At 36.8% G+C, this 16730-nt stretch overlaps 1 protein-coding gene across 3 annotated transcripts in view; it reads right to left on the reverse strand.

Moving 5' to 3' along the window:
* DMD (dystrophin) overlaps positions 1–16730 on the reverse strand; it is a 2234319-nt gene that overhangs the window by 894687 nt on the left and 1322902 nt on the right. The window lies entirely within an intron of this gene.

Here is a 16730-nt window from a genome sequence, read left to right on the forward strand (position 1 = left end):
AAAAAAAAAAAAAAAAAAAAAAAAAAAAAAAAAAAAAAAAAGGAGAACTAGGGATGTTATTGAATAGGATCAAATGGCAGAGAAGCCAATGGATTTGGCAATTACATGAACATTAATCCTGAGAGTTCCTTTAATTTTTTTTATTATGTTTTTTCAGTTTTTTCACTATTTTGTTTTATTGTAAGATAGTCTTTACTACATATATGGTGGCTAAACTGAGAGTTCCTTTAACAACTATTTCATGAGTGTCTCCTAGGTACAAGGTACTATTCTAGATGCTGAGGGTACAGCAGTGAGCTTTCACGGGGAATTACATTAAGTGAAGAAAACAGACAATAAATAAGACAGTAGATGTATAATATCCTAAGGTGATAAGGAACATGAAGAAACATAAAGAACACTGTAAGGAGATGGAGCGTGAGAACTGGAGGGTGTTACGGTGGTCATGGTAATGGGAGCTAACAGACATTCCTAAAGGAAGTGAGGGAGGGAGACCTGTGGGTATCTGAAGGAAGAAGGTTGAATTTCAATAGGAGGAATCAAAATAAAATTCATAAACGATGGTGAAGAGTTAATGTTGGAATAAATTAGGTTTTTCTATATCCAATTTTTTTAAGAATAAACTGATATATCCTCTTGATAAGGAACCAGTGATGAAAGAAGTTTTGAAGACATTTAATAGGAACCAAAAAATCAAAGTTGTGGAGAGATATGCTAAAATTAGGGCATTTCCTCTATAGTCAGGTCATTACAATCATCTGTGTCAAAAGGACTATGAAAATTCTTAGGCAAGGGTGCTAACTCTCTGAATTTATCTTCCATCACTGCCTCTAAATATGCATTATATTTTTACATTTTACTTTGCAAGATTTAAAAATATATTTATAATTTAAAACAGCTAGATAGATGTGATATACGATCTCTTATATATTTTTTTTACTTTTCTCATCCTTCTCCTATTCCATCTACAAACTTTCCCTATTCAAATAACCTATTTATGTATTTTCATATGTTTTCCACTTAATATTTTCCTTCAATTTACATAATCATAGAAAGCATAGTCACGCTACATAAATAAGGTACATATCTATATTTTAAAATACAATTGATAATTTATTGTATATACTTTTATGCACGTGATTTTTATAGTAAATGCCATGTTGTGCTGTTGCTTCCTAGTCAGCAGGTATATCTCAAATTCATATATTTTAAGAGCGGCATAGGAGCCTATGCTTACATGTTCTAAAATTTTATTCAATGATTTTCTTATTAAGTCATTCTTTGTTTCCCTTTGTCTCCTTTCTATTTTCTCATTATGAACAATGCTGCAACAAATATGCCTGCACATATATCCCTTATGTACTGGTATTTTATAGGTAAGGTCACAGGAAATAAATTGTACATTGTACTTTTCATTCTCTGTGCTTGATTTTTGCCCGTACCCTGTGTTAAAGGCCATTTTTCCCTATTCCTAAACTCCAAGGCCTACTTAAATACCATATACCATGTTTAATAAAAACAAAACAAAAAACTTCCTAGCCTCAGAATTGCCAATGTATTCAGTATAATAAATATCTGTACACCGTATTCCATATCCTTTTCTTAGACATCATTTTCTTGAGAGGAGGAAACATGTCTAATATACTTTTATTTCCTCATACATGCTTAGCGTAGAGCTTTTCTCACAGAAGACAAAAAATACCAATTGACTTCTTGATGCCTATAATAATATTTGAAAATACTACTTTAGATCAATTTTTAGGAAACAAACACAAGAAATATATTTCTGCCTTTAGAGATCTGTCTTGTTATATGCGTTATAGGGCTCCTTACAATTCCTTGCATATGTAAGATTCTGATAGCTTTTAATCAGATATTGGTAATTGAGAAGCAATCTAATAAGAGAGCTGAAAAAAGGATTCATATTCAGGGGGTTTCCCTGGTGGCGCAGCGGTTGGGAGTATGCCTGCCAGTGCAGGGGACGCGGGTTCGAGCCCTGGCCGGGAAGATCCCACATGCCGCGGAGCAGCTAAGCCCGTGCGCCACAACTACTGAGGCCTGCGCACCGCAACTACTGAGGCCCGTGCGCCTGGAGCCCGTGCTCCGCAACAAGAGAGGCCACTGCAGTGAGAAGCCTGCGCACCGCAGCGAATGGTGGCCCCCCTCTAGCCGCAACTAGAGAAAGCCCATGCACAGCACAAACACCCAACACAGCCAAAAATAAATAAATAAAATAAATTTTAAAAAAAGATTCATATTCAGGTACCTAGCCTTAGTTATACAGGTATACAATAAATTTCTAACAGTAAAATATATATTATTAGAAAGATTATAGGATATCATTATGCTTTCCCCCCTCTTTTTCTTCGGTCTTATATGTTTTGTTAGACAGAAGGTGAGAGGAGATGGGTGTGAATGGAAATGATACTAGAAATAAAATTCTTTACCAATGTAAAAAGAAATCTTTCTGGTCTTTATGATAAGGCATTGTCCTTCATGTTCCCCGAAAGCCTACAATACAAAACCAGCCAGTCTCTTGGGAGAACGTAGAAAGTTTGGGGGAAATCTAATTATATTTTATTTGCAGAAGGAATCAATATGGTAGTAACTTCTCAAGTTCAATCCAATCGCAAATGTGAAGAACAGATTTGCATTTCTATCTAAGCAGAAGCACAGTGGATTAAAAAGATTTCAATATAATTTAGTAATTCCTTTGTCAATGAACATAATGCCACTCACGACCGTCCTTCCAATAAATTGCCCTATAAAAATTCCATAAAAAATTTAATATGGTACAGGTTGGGGAATATAGGTAATTAAATGTGTTGCAGAGGTAGAAAAAAGACCCTGGGAAAAGTAAAAGATTGTAACTAAGAGTTGAAAGAATAATTCTGAAATAGATTATTTTAGGAAAATCTTATCAGTATGTTAATCACTTTAGTTCCATCATCATGCAGGAGACCCTAAATAGGTGCTTGGGTCACTGGTAGGCAAGCCCTTGGTGTTTTCAGATGCCAGCAGTTTCATAAGAGACAGGCTCTAAACCTTGATTACTTTTCTAATAAGAACATTGTTGCTTGTCAATCTTCAATCTTTTTAATTCACTCACGTCAGATGGAAACAAAATCAACTCCTGGATGGCAAACAAGCTGCACTGGGAATGGGCAAGACTAGAAACCACCATCTGCAGCCCAGAGATAAGTGAGGCTGAATTCTCTGTGGTCTTTTGAGACTATATTATGTGAAATGAAGAATGTACAAGCAGAGACAGTGGCTCAAAATCTCATTATTAATGACTTTTAAGTAGCCATGGTTTCTGGTTTTTCATGTGAGTCTATAAGAGACTTATAGACAAAGATGGGAATGTGGGCACAAAATAAATTTTCGTAAATAAACAGAATCTGGGACTAAAATAGCAATATGTAACTGTCTCGAAAGTGTCTGCGATATTGGCTGAAGAGTAAACTGTACAGGGTTTGTTTAAACAAAAGTTATGTCAATCTTTGTTCAGCTGGTTGTTCGGGAAAATAAATGGAAGCAAACAGAGGAGAACAGATCACAGGCTAGAGGAGTTTGTCAGTAGTGATAACGGGCTTCAAAGCAACAGGATTTAAAATGATAGCCCAGCCTCTGTAAATAACGCAAGCTCCTAAGGATGCACTAGAGACCCAACTCGACAGCCTCATAATTTTAGCTAAAAACCTGCTATTCCCACCACGGGACTCCATAAACTACAGAAGAAAGCTAAGGAATTTTATACACCCAAAGTGACAACTGTGAGAAGTGTGGGAAACCAGGTACCTTTAAATCTCGGATTTTATCCCTAAGTTGCCCATGACATCGCCTGGGAGATTTTGCAGCACTTAAACCGGATAAGGAAGACAATGAAAGTGTATCAGTTTTTGTCTAACTGTGCTACAAATAGGAGTGACAGGTCTGTGCCTCTTGTATGCAAACAAAAGTCGGCTGACGACCTGAGAAGTAAAACGACTACGAATGAGCCGAAGGTACAAAAGTAAGTTAGGTACAATTCCTGCGAATGCTATTCCTTTCCTGCTACATATTTTACTTCTCCATTAAAATCTTCTGACATCGATAAAACACACTTAAGTTGGTAGGACAGGTGAGAGAACTCTTAAGGAGTCCAAACTAGTAACACCATGTATCATCTGGAGAACAGTCTGGCAAAAGGCCTTCTTTTCTCATTAACCTTCTGTGGGCTCAGCACCTGACAACGCGCAGGGCTGCTCCCCAAGAGATGGGATTCCCACAGACACAGACTAACTCGAGAAGAACTGACCTGAAACTGTACAACAGTCATTTGCACAACAACACTGGGATGTCATTAGCCCTCAGAAATCGTTTTATTTCCAGAGCCACGGGAGCAGGCACTTGCTTTATATCTGACCTCACCACTCCGGATTAACCACACACGTACAGGGAGATGATTTTCTCCCTGTTGATCGCTTCATTGCAATCCTGTGCCCACAAAACATCAATGGAATTGCTCTAACAGGCTTAAAAACAGCCAAGTCACAAATGTCCTTGTACCTGTTTCTCAAAGTGAATTCAAGAGAAGTTAAAGAACTCAAAGGGATCGGAGACATTTCTTTAAAGCTCCAAACAGTTCTTTGGGAATGATGAGGCATTGTCAACAGCGTGGGCAGTATCACTGGTCTCCTTCATTACAGTGCTTCTCAGCTCACGTGGGACGCTGGGGACACGACGCCACTCCTGAAGTTCTAAGTTGCATGTGTGGCTGTGTAAGATATTAACTTTGTATTTATTTATTTGAAATACTGATTTATTCCTTTATGGCAGAGGGGCAAGAGGTAGTAAAATAAGTCCACAGGGTGAAAACTGAGTAGGAACATTTGAAAATCACCAGCGAATACTCTAAGGGTTGAGAAGATGCCTTAGCAAAATGAAGGCATTAGAAACAAGAAAAAATGTGCGAAAATGTCAGTAAGTTTGTAGCATTATGGCTGCTTTTATTTGTCTTTGGTGTGCTTTCCCACTTTTTTCAAATTCTACAATAAGAAAAATCTCATTTTCTATTAAGAAAAATAAAATGCAAACAGAAATGGAAAAGTTATGCATTCGGTGGATATTTTCTAATACATCTTTGAAGATTTCACATTAGAGTCCAGCACTGGCTAACTAGAAATTGCTGTATCTATTTTTCTTTGTTGACTGAAAGGCAGGAAGGGAGGGAGAGAAGAAGGAATAACAGTGCAAATAACTAACTCTGTTCAGTAGCAAATTAAGTTTCTCTCATGGGTAGTCACTCAGTAAATGTTAATTGATGATAATTAAGAAAAATGAGTTTTCTTTTTCGTGCACTCCACAACACAGTTCCATATTTTCACATTAGCTAAAGTTTATAGCCAAACTGATACACTGCAACTTTGCACTTATGTGTTAACTGCCTTTCGTAGAAGGGGCGGCATCTGTGGAGACTCTGAAGACCTCATTTACTTGTTAAATGCATCTTTGACACTATTTTCTATTTCTCCCTATACCACTAATGACAACCACAGTAGTACACACTGTATTTGATTACCATTTCTTCTTTTGCCTGAATCTTCCTTGCTGAGAAACAGAAAAATGTATAAAGGACAAAAGAGACCTTCAAGTCACATTCAAAAATGTACAAACATTGCTGAGCTCCTTAACAAAAGTGACTGGCCATGGTTTTATGATTGCCGAAGAACACAACATTGGTATAAAAAGAATTGGAAAAAGGAAAATAGTGTGAATTAGAATTTTGCCAAGAGTGCTAGTGCTAATATAATCAACATACAGTAAATTTAAATCTTTGAAATACCAGTGCTTCGGAGAAGGCAAAGCAAGGCTCATTGACCTCTCTCTACTTAGGATAATTAAAATCACTATCAGGAAACATCCACAGGGATAAGAACTATGGAAGATTTGGAAGAACCTTCTAGAAACAACTTAGTCTTAAAACAGTTTATTTAGTGTTCATCACTCCGAATTCCAAGGACAGAAATGAACTCCAAACACCATTCAAAAAGCCAATTATAGGGAATAGCGCACCCTTTCTAAGCCCTAAATTGTGCAGATTAATAAACTGGAAATTAGGAAGAAAAACAACAAGGTCAATAGAAATAGAGTTGCAGAACTTTCTCTAGTTGAATCAAAATCCATATTTTAAGCACTTAACTTTGAGCAATTCCTAATAAGGAAAAAAAGTGGGCCTTTGATTTTATATCAGTTGTGATAAAAGACAGTAATTGGAAGGCTCGATTCCTTAAATTTCAGGACTGTTTCTTGTTCACTGTAGTATCTTTAGCATCAGAGGTCAAGCATGTAGCAAACCCAAAACAATAAAAACAGGATGAATGAATTAGTGAGTAAATAAATGAATGCAGAAGTAGATAATGTGCTTAATAAATGCTAAATTATCTCAAAACCAGCATTAACACTGAGAAACAAGGGACCATAACTACACCAATACAGTGACATCATCTATACCAAGGGAAAAGGGAAGGCCCTTGCACTTCCATGGATTCATGAGTTATAACCTGAAAACTCTTTACCTTCCATTCAACAATATGGGTTTAGTTATTTTCAATTCATCTTTTTTTCTTTTTGCCCTCATAATGATCCAACTAGAAGAATAGCAGTCAAGTATTGCTGCAAAGAGGTGCCTGAATTGGGTGAACCCTTCATACTGGATCTTGTATTTGTGCATTCAGGCTTGGACTGGTCAGTTTGCCCTCTTGAGTCTTATGGGGTCTTCATCCGTAACATCCAGGTATTGGATCAGACGAGATGTCCCTCATGCTCTTAGGTTGAACTGAGGTAAACCTAGGTTGCACACTAGACTCACTACTGGAGCCTTTAAAAATTCCCATTCCCAGGCCTCACACTGACCAAATGACATCAGAGTATCTGCAAGCGAGTCCCATGCATAGCTTTTTTTTTTTTTTTTTTTGAGCTTCTTGGGGGATTCCCAACGTGTAACTAAGATTGAGAAGTACCTCTTTAAAGACTCATTGCTGTCGGGACTTTCCTGGTGGCGCAGTGGTTAAGAATCCGCCTGACAATGCAGGGGACACAGGTTCGACCCCTGGTCCCGGAAGATCCCACATGCCACGGAGCAACTAAGCCCGTGCGCCACAACAGCTGAGCCTGTGCTCTAGAGCCCCTGAGCCACAACTACTGAGCCCAGGCACCAAGAGCCCGTGCTCCGCAACAAGAGAAGCCACCGCAACGAGAAGCCCGCGCACCGCAACGAAGAGTAGCCCCCGCTCGCCACAACTAGAGAAAGCCCGCGTGCAGCAAGGAAGACCCAATGCAGCCAAAAAAAAAAAAAAAAAAAAAAAAAAGACTCGTTGTCTATTGAGTAAATTAAGCATACTTTAATTACAGCCATAACATAATTCTCTTTGTACTTTATGCCTAAAGTTATATATCTCTAGAATAAAGATATGTGCATCTATTTTTAAAGAGCACAGTTTTTTTTTTTTTATTGCAACCTAATGCCATGATTAATGTTCCAAACTTGCCACCAATTTTCAGTATTGCTTAGTATTTTGGGGGCACGGATGGCTCCATAGTTCAATATTTCTGCATATTTAAAAACAGTTGTTGCCTACAGCATATTTTAGTCTGTCAGTGCATGTATATTCTTCCTGCTTTTAATAACGAAAATTTCATTTTAAGTGATAATCCCTAAAAAGGATTTCCTGGCAGAATAGTTTATATCATAAGAGCATATGGGAGTTAAGAATAATTATTCAGAGAGTATCTTTCTCCAAAGAGCTTAAAGCACTTTATGGAATTCATCTAATTAATGTTCACACTCTATGCATGAGAAGGCGTTGGACAGTGAAGTATAGATGGCCCTGAAGTGAACTCCTATTCCATTCAGTGAAAGGATGAGAATAACCCAGCACCACACACGCGGAGTTTACAGAGTCTACCACTGTTCATCAGTCTGTGACCAAAATTACACTTTAATACATCAAAATGAAGAGGAAGAAATTTGCAAATTAGTTATTTTTCCCCATGATTTTAAGTACTCAAACACTTAAAAACACAAAAATCTGTTACTTCAAAAATTCCAGATGCTTGAGCATTACATAAATACAGACAAAATCTGATTAAAATGTAGGGCTTTCTTAGTAGAACAAACAATATTTACAACGCTTTTCATTCACACAATAAATGGTAAGCATTGTCAATACGTGTGGTTATATTTACATAGACTTAACTGTTACCAAAATATGACTGTGTACTTTTAGCCCAGACAGCCTGACAGATGAAGTTAATTTTAATATCCTCACAAGAAAAGCATTAATTAATGCATACCTGTGAACATATTTTAATGGAATGGAGGAGATATAAAGAGGGCATTACATAAGAGTTAAAAACAGAAAAGCTGATTAAAAAAAACAAAAACAACTCAGTATCTTTTCCTATTTTAAATCACAGTCTGTAGTTGAGCTTTCCCACTGGGATCACGTCTTAACCTGACCTGATTTCCTTAACCTGGTCAGATTTCCTCCAGAAAACATTTAATAAAAGAATTCACAGAAGGCTTACAATTTCATTAAAAGAGATAAAAAGTTCTGCCTTCATAAAAGTTTCATTGGCAAACTGAAAGACACAAAAGAGTACTTAGAAATTCTACAACCCATAAACTGTGAAATCTACTTTTAAAAACAAAGTGTTTAGTAAATAGCATTATTTGTCTTTCCAGATAGTCACATCATGCTGACAGAAGATGAGTGTAAGGACAATAGTTCTTCCTCAAAGACATTTTTTGTACATTTTAACATTATGTGTACGTTTGAGACATGTTCAATTTATCTCCTTACTTTGCTCATGGGGAAATTACTGGTAAATATTTCCTGCCTGAAAGCAGAGAGTTGACTCTGATGATTATCAACACAAATAAAAAATACCAAGTCTATTCAGAGAAGTGCAAGCAAAGCATCAAGAAACCAATGGTAAAACGCTTCATTTTTCAGGCAATCCCTAGTACTTATTACTGACTCCACACTTTTCCAGTTAAAACAGTTATTCATTAATTTTAGCATTGAATCTCTTGGAATTTATAATGCCATCAAATAAACAGACAACCTCTTAAATGTATTTCTCTACCTATATCCAACATATAGATGAAAATTACAGACTTTTCCATGAGAAATTTATCCTAAAAGTAATACCGATACCATCTAATGTTTTCATGTAATTTAAGTATAAAGCAGTGTATAAAAATAACTCAATTTCGTTTCTTTCTATGGCTGAGTAATAGTCCATTGTATATAGGTGCCACATCTTCTTTATCCATTCATCTGTTGATGGACACTTAGGTTGCTTCCATGTCCTGGCTCTATTTACAATAAAGAAGATGTGGATAAAGAAGATGTGGCAGATATATACAATGGACTATTACTCAGCCATAAAAAGAAACAAAATTGAGTTATTGGTAGTGAGGTGGATGGACCTCGAGTCTGTCATAGAGAGTGAAGTAAGTCAGAAAGAGAAAAACCAATACCGTATGCTAACACATATATATGGAATCTAAAAAAAAAAAATGGTCATGAAGAACCTAGGGGCAAGACGGGAGTAAAGACGCAGACCTACTAGAGAATGGACTTGAGGACACGGGGAGGGGGAAGGGTAAGCTGGGACAAAGTGAGAGAGTCGCATGGACATATATACACTACCAAGTGTAAAATCGATAGCTAGTGGGAAGCAGCCGCATGGCACAGGGAGAACAGCTGGGTGCTTTGTGACCACCTAGAGGGGTGGGATAGGGAGGGTGGGAGGGAGGGAGGCTCAAGAGGGAAGAGATATGGGAACATATGTATAACTGATTCACTTTGCTATAAAGCAGAAACTAACACACCATTGTAAAGCAATTATACTCCAATAAAGATGTTAAAAAAATGAAAAAAATAAAACAAAATAATACCATTTGAATGTGAATTTACCCTTTGAGTATGGCTAATCTTAATAATTAAATGGCCATTAGCTTCAAAATAGGAAAAAAATATTAAAGGAAAAGTGTCCAAATTATTTCAGCGTAAATGATTGGTTATTTCTAACATATAAGATCTATTACCTTACTGTTAGCTCTACTTTTCTAGAGTAAGTCTAGGGACTAATTGAACAACTTTGAAACAATTCCTTTTGCTATGTCCAGGAAAAGAAGGAATTTGCAAAAGTAAAGCTCTATAGCCAACCAGTTAATAGTTACTGCTTGAACTCCAGAGAGTGTTCCGTATTATACTGTGATAAAGTGAATGGGCCAGTGGATAGAGCGAGTTCCTAATGGATAATAAGTGTCTCTGAAATAGCTTAGGGATCATATGGGATAAAATTACCATGATGGTTTCAATAGCAATAGTGCCTGAAGTGGAATTTCACTCACAACCAAGGTACTTTTCAATTCGTTCCTCCCTAGAATGTGTTCCTATTAGTTGCACATTCTCACCACAGTTATATAGATAATGGGTATTCAAAATCCAGAATTGGAGCTTTTTATTCTTTTCCTCAGAAGACAGTTACAATTTTGAATAAACCCTTTACGTTTGGAGAGACTTCCCCACATTGTATGACCCCATAGTGACCAGATGGTTAAAACGTCTTCGAATAACCTGAAGGCAATTTCAAATTGTGGACCTTGAAATATTCATACACAATTAGAAACAGATATAAAAATGGCTTTTGGATACATGATTGGTAGACTATGACAGCCAGCATTGCACAGTACTCTGGACCTTTTATAAAGTGAATATTTAAAACATTATAAATGCCTTCTATACCATGAAGACACATTTTTTTCTGATAACTTAAACGAATTCTACTTAATCTATGTCTTTATCAGAGCAAAGAATAGGTTGAACCACATGAAATGCTGAACCACATAAGAACAGCGATCTACAAGTTTCCACCCAAAATTAGACATTTATGTATATAATAAGGATGAGAAACCCAAAGGAAATTCTCATGAATTACCCTTAAAGGCCGGTTCTTACATATTTTAAATTTAAAAGTCAATGTATGTTCCCTTGAGAAGAAAACTTTCTCAGGTCTTTGACTATTTAAAGAATTTTTTTTTCTATTAAAAGGTTACCCTATATAAGATAACACCAATAACACTGATGATGTTCAAGTTTTAGCCCTTGGTTAAATCCTTGCTTTGTAACATATCAAATTATCACATTGTATAGAAGCTGTGCTTTTCGATAGATTAGCCTCTAGCCACATGTGGCTATATAAATATAATTAAAATGAAATAAAGTTAAAAACTCAGTTCATTTCCATTAGGCACGCTTCCAGTGCTCAATAGCCACATTATAGAAATTTCTAGCACTGCAGAATCTTCTATTAGATAGGGCTGTTATTTTTCCATTGGCTTACCCTTTGAAGGGAGGGGCTACGGCATAATGCATTACATACAGACTGGCACATATAGATGCTCAAAAAAGCAGAGAGAACCAATGAATAGATCTTGTTATTATTACCACTAATACCACCATATACATATAATGCTTTTCAGATTAAAAGTGCTTTTACTTATCAGTGTTTGCCAGGGGCTGGGTGGGGAGGGGACTGCAAGAAAGGTATGAAGAAACATTTCGAGGTGATGAGAATATTGTCTATCTTGATTGTGGTGGTGGTGGTTACACGACGGCATATGTTTGTCAAAACTCATCACACTGTATATCTAAAAGGGCAAATTTTATCACATGTACCTTCATGAAACAAAAAGGAACTGGAAAGGGGGGGAAAGGGATGCATTTATTTGCATTTTAAAATTTGATCCTTGAGATTGAGAGTGAGCAGACCAGAGAATGCTGTTGACAATCAAAGTAGGAAGCGTCAGGTGTGTCTCAGGATGTCAAGAAATTTAGGGGTACAGATTTCTAAAGCTGTCATGGGTTAACATACTGCTCAGGGAAGATGCTAGCAGGTCTCACTGGGCAGGCACCCCTCCCCCCCACTCCATTGATTCTCTAATCATTTTTGATTTTGCCATCTGTCCCTCCTGGCATAACAAAGGTTCAGAAAGAAGAGTAACAGGAGTAACAACTTCAATAATCTTGTCTCAGATGATATTTTTGAAATCAGAGGAAAAAGTCATTTTGGATGATTTAATCCCCTATTTATTGAGTAGCTACTTGTGAAGTACAAGTACACAGCTAGTCTGACATGGTTTCATTGATATAATATAAATCTAAAGGAGTGACTTAAAAATATTGTGTGATCAATTCCTATTGCTCCACTGCACGAAAGTGAAGACTGTCATGCACCTATCATTCTGAGAAATTCTAAGCGTTAATTAGGAATTCAGATCATGATTTCTTGATCTCATTCCCTGGAAACTAAACCTCGCGATAGACTATGGCCAGCAGTTTGGCACGTACAAGGAATGACATGATTTCTGCAAGCTGTTCTTTTCTGGGTGCAGCAGAATCTTGACTGGGGATTTCCACTTGAAGAAGCTCCCGCCCACCATGACAGCCGAAGCCTGACCCTGACTGTTAATCTTAAGAGCAGGATGCAAGTTACATTTGTTTACATTGTCCTTTTACTTTAATAAATGTCGGTCACTGCTGCCTCTCTGATGTCTTTTAATTCAATGTCATTACTTCGTGATTGTTCTCTGTGCTGATGTTTATCAAGAGGGCAGGAAGGGAACTATTTATGCACTAAAAGGTATGCCTCTGCCAATCAGAATAAATTATCCTTAAAAGGGTCTGCAAAAATAATCCCATCTACTTTTCTTGGTGAATATTAAGTAATAAACTATTAAAAAGGCAATGAGGGGCTAGAATGTCTTCCCAAAGGAATGGGGCCCTTCATGGTCATCCACCTTCTAGGGCTGGAAGAAACACTAATTTTCCTTCACCAAGGTTATGGGAGGTAACAAATCATCTTTATACCCACCAGCAGAAACTCTCAAGTTAATTAAACTTCTCAATCTGAAAATTTTCAAAAAAATATTTTAGTTTGTTAAATCCATGATAAAAACGTATGTCCTTTATCTCACATTGCAGTCTATAAGCAGCACAGGTATGTCTGGGGCCTTAGTTGTTTTAGAATAGGGATGACAGTTTTGTCTGTCTTCCATGAAGGACTGAGCTGTAGTCCTGTAGATAACAACAGTCCATGCGGTAGACATAATACACCTAAATTTAGTTTGCTCATGCATTTACCTTCCATTCATTGACCCTTCATTGGAGAGGTAATCTGTCCTATATGTGATTTAAACTGAGGATGGAATGAGAAACTACGTAGTCAATATGTCCATAATAGGCAATTAATGAGTGAGAGCTTTACTATTACTAGTATTATTGTCTTTACTACATTAAAATTTGCTCTTGTAACTGGTTTATTCATTTAGCTTTCTCCATATATATATGGAAAGCCCTTAAGACATTTTTTATTCTCCTTTTCATGAAGGCTTCCTGGCTCTATAGAAAGCTTTAGACTTTATTTTTACAGAAATTATTTTAGTTTGTTGTGACACATAGTTTGGAAGTTAAGTCTACTTTTGTGGTTGTTTTTTCCCCCAAAGAAACATTTCAGTTTAACTCAGCAAACAGGCACTGGTTTTAATTCCCAAGCAAAGGCATGCATAAACAAAAACTCGAACCCCTAGAGGTTCTGGATTTAGCTCTGCTATTATCTACTGAATTTCAGAAATGGAGCTCAATGTCTTTGTCTATTAGGTGAAGTGTTTGAAATACATGACACCTGATGTCTCTGCCATCTCTAAAGCTACTGTTATATGACTAAGTAAAAATCACTGAACCATCAAGTTTTTAAACAATTTTAGCACCCCAGGCAGATACACCCACAGGGTAAGGATTTCAGCAAACTATCTTAATGTTATAATGGACAGTGCTGGAAAATACGGGCTCTTCAAAGCAAAACTTCACTGTGCCTACTCCAGACAGCTTTTTAAAGCACTGTCTTAGTTTCTTCTCAAGACTTATTCCAGTGCTTTTCGTATAATAAGTGGGTGATAAAAAACTGCCGAATGGATAATGGTGAACCTTAGACTTGAAGAAACATAGAATTTGGGATTCTCTATCTTGTTTACCGAAACCATTTTTCAGTAATCTTAACTATTTTGTGAGAAAAAATGCCATCAGTTGACCTCACATTTGCTTACATTTTGAAGTTCCATACTTAGATCAACTCAGTTGTCTCTCATAATCTTCATTTCTTCAGATGTTTTTCCCTTTAACATAGCTGATAAAATTTCCTTTTACCCACACTAAATCCTTAAAAACACAGAGTATTTGAAAAAAACTTATATTTTGGTACATATGTATGATCAGTATTTTGAATAAAGATATGAACATACTTCTCTTAAAGCCAGATGCTGCTCGTAGGTTAAATTTTCTAGATTCAGACATTCTCTAACGTAAGTAAAGTCAAAATTCTAGAGAGAAAATAATGGCAATGCTTTAAACTCATATAGCACTTTTCAGTCTATAAATTTCTTATTAATTATTTAATTTTGTCAGTAACCCTGAGACATAGGTAGACACTTCATTTTATAGAGAAAGCTAAAACAAACTAAGATTCAGGAAGTTAAGTAGCTTATTTAAGGTCACACACCTAGTTTCTGGAAAAGACATCTTCTAACTTCAAGTTCAAAATCTTTTGTGCAATACCACAGTTACCCCTGCTCTACATCCAGAAACACTACCTAGAAATATGATTAAAGTACTTTTGCTTTTATTCCTAAAATATATTAACCATATATATCAGAGATATTACATGTTGAGAATTAGTGGTATGAAACTAACAAAACCAACAAGATGCAAACTACAATCATTTCATAGTGTCTGTATCTCTCTCAACACATTTAAGGATGAATAGTTTACTAGATGATGGGTCAAAACAAACTTCAGCCAGAAGGACTCTACTGTTCGCTCCATGGATATGTGATTCTCAATTGACCTCATTCATGCATTTTTAAAAAAGAGATATGTTACAATCCTGAGATCAAACTAACTTTAAAGAATAGGACCTTAGGAAGATAAATCCCTCTGTCAAGTTAGGGATGAACGTGTCCATCAGAATTTTTTGTTCTTTTCATTTAAACCTGTGTTGGACAGTTGACAGAACATGTTTCTGTTGTTTTCTGATCCCAGTTTTATTCCTTGTCACATTCCTTTCCTGCCAAACAAATGTGGGAGGGTTCAACAGAAGGAGCATTCCAAATCTTTAATCATTATGAAAAACACAGTACCTTGACCTTGTACTTTAAAGTTAAATGGAGTGGCATTATAAAAATTAAATTGCTTCTTGCTCATTTCCATATCCTCTAAAAAGCCTTGCCTAGCCTAGAGTGGATGTCCTATTTCTTTATCTTTCTTGATGACCTCTCATGCCTGCAAGTCAGCTCGTTTTTCTTTGCTGAAGCCTGCAGCCCACTGCTGCATGCACTCTAAAAGTTCCATTAAAATCTAGGGCATCATCACTCATTCTTATCTGCAGCGGGCTGCTGAACAGTACCATACCAGCAACTGCATGCAAACTCGTCTCAAAGAACAATATTAGTTATATACATTGTCATCCTGTAAGGAGAAGAACTCCACCTGGATCCTACCTTCTCTCACAAAGCACATCTAGCCTTTCAAACACGGCACCCCGAGTCAGTGCTATGAAAGGGTCTCCTGCAACAGCAAGCATTACTTCAAAAGCAACTTAGTAGCAAGAAATTAGCTTTTTATAGGACACCCTTTATTAAACTCGGTGTGAGGTGAGCCAGCATCCTGAATTTTGCCTCGTACCCACCGAGACCACACAGGCCCAAAGCAGTTTCATTTTCAATACTGTACTCTACAACAATTTTATGTATTCGTCCTCTGGTCTTGATGAATTCTTTCTCGGCATGGATGTTGTTATTAGGATAATGAGGATGGAGAATTGAACAAGAGGCTAGGATTTAGCACTGCTCTTGTTGCCATGAAATGTGAAGAAATCCTGATGCCACTTATTCAAGGAGACATCCCCTAACTACTGGGGATTGCTCACCGGTTGGTGATGGAGATAGGGTACATTGATAAAAGAGCTGGGTCAAGATTAGAAATTAGGAGTACTAGCACCTTTTACTTTTTATAATATCAAACATCATTGTTTTAAATCACTAACAGGGCATTCTTGTGGAAACAATATTTGATGTCCATATCATTGTCAAACTTTGTGACTAATTGCTCCATTTGACATGATGATATGTAGTATCACTGTTAAATGGTATTAAATAAAATGCGCACATGCATGGTACTCTAGATAATTTTCCAACCAGCATGCTATTTCCTGTCTATTTTATGAAGTGGTGGATATACCAGACTTGAAACATTCTGAAGATTTTCATTACTTAAATCTTCCAATAAACCTTGGATTTGGGGTAGGGGGCAGGGGTAGTTTGATTTTCAATGAAAGCATATGAGTCTTGGATAACTTTTCCAGATATAATAAGCCCAGTTCTCAAAGATGTAAGTTTAAAGGCAGCTAGATAGCACTTCACCATATCTGTGTAATAGTATCTGTCCCTCTCTGCCATCTCCTAACAAATATATAACAGCAATATTTCGCGTGGGGGGCACTTTTCTGAGAGGATTTTGTTTCCATGGTTATTTCCTGAAGCTGGCAGTATGGTACTACCAAGATGAATTTGGGTCTAAATGATTTCCCCTCAAATGTTTATTAAGCAGTGTGGACATAAA

Source organism: Aethalodelphis obliquidens, unplaced genomic scaffold (assembly GCF_003676395.1).
Source record: "Aethalodelphis obliquidens isolate GAN/ISIS:26980383/991018 unplaced genomic scaffold, ASM367639v1 scaffold98, whole genome shotgun sequence".
In the NCBI taxonomy this organism is placed as follows: domain Eukaryota; kingdom Metazoa; phylum Chordata; class Mammalia; order Artiodactyla; family Delphinidae; genus Aethalodelphis; species Aethalodelphis obliquidens.